The sequence below is a fragment of the Medicago truncatula genome, chromosome 3 (genome assembly GCF_003473485.1).
Source record: "Medicago truncatula cultivar Jemalong A17 chromosome 3, MtrunA17r5.0-ANR, whole genome shotgun sequence".
Taxonomy (NCBI): domain Eukaryota; kingdom Viridiplantae; phylum Streptophyta; class Magnoliopsida; order Fabales; family Fabaceae; genus Medicago; species Medicago truncatula.
This window is the reverse complement of record NC_053044.1, coordinates 7103939-7108194: the sequence shown is the minus strand read 5'-3', so window position 1 is coordinate 7108194 and position 4256 is coordinate 7103939. Positions and strand designations below refer to the sequence as shown.

General features: G+C 35.8%; 1 long non-coding RNA gene across 1 annotated transcript; it reads right to left on the bottom strand.

Annotated features, from left to right (window-relative positions):
* Nucleotides 1-1396: 1396 nt before the first annotated feature.
* LOC112420384 (uncharacterized) lies at nucleotides 1397-2020 on the bottom strand. The gene is made up of 2 exons (XR_003010419.2): nucleotides 1809-2020; nucleotides 1397-1706 (listed from the first exon to the last, which is right to left on the bottom strand). It is a non-coding gene; the product is annotated as an uncharacterized lncRNA (long non-coding RNA).
* Nucleotides 2021-4256: the final 2236 nt, after the last annotated feature.

Genomic DNA, 4256 nt, shown 5'->3' with positions numbered 1-4256 from the left:
TTCGCCCCCACCAATAAATGTATATTGGATGCAATAGGAATGACCGGCGAATCCCCTTCAGGATACTATGAGTTCCTTGACGTGTATTGCACAACCACACCAAGCGTATCTCCTAACAGTATTTTACAGATTTATGGTTCCAGCAATTCACTCGTGCATTAGAGAATTGATGGATGATTTAGAATAATAGAATGATGAAGAATTATGTTGTTAATGTAACAAAATTCTGTCCAAATTGTGTGTAGTTGTGTGGTTTTTGTATATCCAACTAATGCCCAAATGTCAAGCATTTATAGTGCATTATATGACTCTTCACATGAGAGAAAGCACCTCTTTAACTTGAATCAATGCCATGATTCATCAAGCACCCTTTTGCCAAAGGTTATAACCATATATACTTGAATCAATGTCATGGTTCATTATTAATAATAAATAATAATGTTCCAATGTATATGAATGGTTCCCATGAAGAGTTACAACTTTTGGTTCTAAAGTGATTCCATTATTTTGGAAATCACCAACATAAAAGGAGTATTTATACTTGCTATCTAATGTTAAATAAATTGTCAATACTGTTTTCTGTTCAAAAAAATATATCAAAGTCCTGTCAAAACATTGCTGTCTACAAAACCATATCAGAAGTAACAATACGCAGTTAATGTTCAAACATATATTGTTATGTTAGCTTTACTGTTAGTACTCCCTGGTTGCTTTAAAAAATTATGTTACTCGTTAGTATTTCTGTTGCCTATGTACTGTCCTTTATTATACATAAAGCTATCAATTTCTCAAAAATATCATTGTTTTCAGAAATCTTCGTTCAGATATACTCCTATGAATTGTGTATCTGTTGAAGGTTCATATAAGTATGTGTTGAAAGAAACTAATTCAACAATTAAAACACTTTTATATCAATAGGTGGAACAAGTAAAAATTGAAAATAAAGAATGCCATGAGACGGTATTAAATAATTTGTGCCAATGAAGCAATGAAATTAGACGGTCTAGAAGTTGTATGCTATGCATAACTTATGATGATGATCTAGTCGGGATACAACAAGAATACAGCAGAGTTAAATGAGAATTTTTTTACAGGCAGCCACTGTTTGTGTTTGACGCTATGTCAACAGAGAGAGCTATGTAGCAACCAAATTCACAAGTATATTTACTTTTTAATATAATGGTGAAGAATATTATCAGTCACAAGGAATTTGATTAGATCATGATACAAGTATCATTAGAAAACACCAAATTTCACTTTGACAACAAAATGGCACGACCTTCAATTTTTATTTTTATAATAATTTTGATCACTTTTTTCTTTAAATAAAAATGTAAAATTGAAAATCACAGTTAAAGGTCATCCTCACCTTATAATTGGTACAAAGTCACATGAATAACAAAGAGAATATTATCTGGTGAACTAAATGAAAAAAGAATTACAAGCACCACAAACTGCAGCGTGTACACATCCAAATGCAGGGTCTAAAATTAGACCATACCTGAGCTCTGTGGCGGTGGAACAAAATAGAATGGTTTCAGGTCACATGTAAGTGGTCAGGAACAGCAGCATTCTTCTGGTCGTGTGTGAGAGGAGTGGTGGTGCCATTCATCTGGTCACAAATGAGAATGGATGGCAACAAAATAGCATGGTTTCAGGTCACATGTAACTGGTCAGGAACGCCATCGGAGCATAAACACCACACACTGTTCAACATAAAAGATAGTATCTAATGAATAATTTTTACTATCTAAGAGAAAATATACTAATGTTTGACAAGTATAAACAGACTGGGAAATGTGGTGCACCTGGCTACAATAACATCTCATCTCAGCCGCCAATCAGGAAATTGTCACATCAGGAATGTGACTAATTGTATGCCAATGCTCTGCTTCCTCCCTTTGGTACTTCTGCTTAATTAATGGACAGTCATGAATGGACTAAGTAGAAAGGGATCTGGGAAGACCCTCCTCCGGCAAGCTCTCAAGACAAGGGCAATCTTCAATATATAGAGATTCAAGAGAAGTGAGCTGGAATGTAACTGCCTCCCAAAAAACGATTCCAGCCATGGACAATCGTACAAAACAAGAGAATCAAGATTGTTGAACAATTGTGGTGCAAAAGGCAAGGAGGAAGAATGCCAACCTGTTGTAGTTAGAGTGCGAAGAGAATTACAGCTATTGAAATCCAAAGAGGACCATTCTAGATTTGGACCAAAGAAGTCTTCAACTTTCAACTCTTCAAGAAAGGCACAGTTAAATAAAATTTGCTCTAGGGAGGATGGAATGACCTGAGTTCCGCAAAGGATGACTCTTTTCAAGGTAGATGGTAACTCATTTATCAATATGTCATCACATCTCTTTAGTTCTAGCTCACTGATAATGTAAATCTTGGGAATTGAAGCCGCCAACTCTTGGCAATCAATAATCTCCAATTTTTGCTAAGAAGGGAGGTGTTGAGGCAGGGCACTTTTCAACTTCGGACAATGTTTTATACAAAGCTCTTGAAGTAAAGGGAAACCTTCAAGGGATACCATTCCTTCCACTCAGACATGTGCCCAAATCGCAAAGTTTCAAGGGATTTAAATGGAACATTTGATGAATTGTAGCCGTAAAACTCTGGACCAATGATCTCTATTCCATCACAGCCTGAAATGGAAAGATTCTTGAGAGAGGGGAACAGCCCAAGTGATGGAAACTGGGAATGGTGTTTACATCCCAACAATCAAGAGATACTAAATTGGGTAAATGATAATCCCCGAGCCAATATGGGAAGCTACTGCCTCGGTAGTCTTTGATGGTTAGCCTCATGAGGTTTCCATTTGGTTGAAGAGCTTCCAAGACAGAGACTTTTACTTCCATTACTGATTTATCCATTTCCTCTATTCCTCGTATGACATACTTAATTCTTCTAAATGTTCTTTATCTTCCAAATTTGCTGCCACAGCATGTCTGGTAAGAGGATATAATCGATTTAAAGCTTCTGCGCTATCTAGACCTTTCTTACACTGAGATTACAAGCATACCTAATTTAAAGCTCAGTGTAAGAAAGGTCTAGATACCGCAGAAGCTTTAAATCGATTATATCCTCTTTCTCATGCTCTCTACCATATATCACAGATTCATCCACCTAAGATACAATTCTATCAACTCTTGAAGTCCCAATATATCCCTTTCAGCTGCAAGGAACTCTAACCTCCTCAGCAATACTTTACTCCTAGATTCCAATCGTCTATTAATGAAACATGATAGAAAGCTTCTTGCTGTGACCTTCTATTGTATCTAAGTAGCCATCACATCCAATAGTTGCTCAACTTCGTATACCTCATGTATGGAGTGATCAAGCCAAGTCCTCATGTTTGGGCTTTGACACTGCTTTGTCTCTGCAACATCCAGCTCTTCATTGATAGAATTCAGTTTGATTTCAAGTTTTTTCAGCAGCCCTTCATCATTGTGGTGTATGAGATCTCCCAAGTGTGAATCCAACCTCTCATGAATAACTTGAAAGAAAGATAAAAGAAATGCTCGAGCAATAACCCCAGCCATGATCTCAAATCTGAGTGTGGGTCACAACGCTGGGAAGCTATCTGCAAGAATAGATAGATGGTTGTGTATTATCCTAGTTTCCTGTTAGAGTATTCCATTGTATAATCGTGGTTGAACTCAACTGGTTAATGGTCTTTAAAGACGAATCGTCCGAGTTTAGAAATCCAAAAGTTGAATGAGAAAAACTAACCTAAGAAGTTTAAAACGGTCAAAGCTACTCAGTAACATTTGTAGTGCTCCTATTTATACACATACTCTTATAATACTGATAATAAACTAAATAAACTTTTCTAACAACTCATAACACAATTCTTAGTCTCAGTTTACTTACCTCATTTGTACTTCAAAATTCTTAGTCTTTTTGTTAAAACCGAATGAAAATGAACACCAATGTGATAAAATACAGATGCTATTATTACTACACCTTTTTTAAGAATATTTCGTAAAAAGTAATCATACCTTAGTGGGAATATAGCTTTCTTAGCATTTCATAAAAAGTCTCGATATTAAGAGCATTTCACATAAAAAATTTGTGCCAGTGAGATAATTATATGTGATCTTAACTATGTTTGAATGTAAAACTACGGAAAAGATGACATGATGCAATTTATATTACCAAAAGAGGGTGTCACGGTATGCAGAAATTAAAGACAATGGAGTTAACATATGCTTAACGAACTGTTGTGGCTTTTTGAGCACAGAAGAACCTTC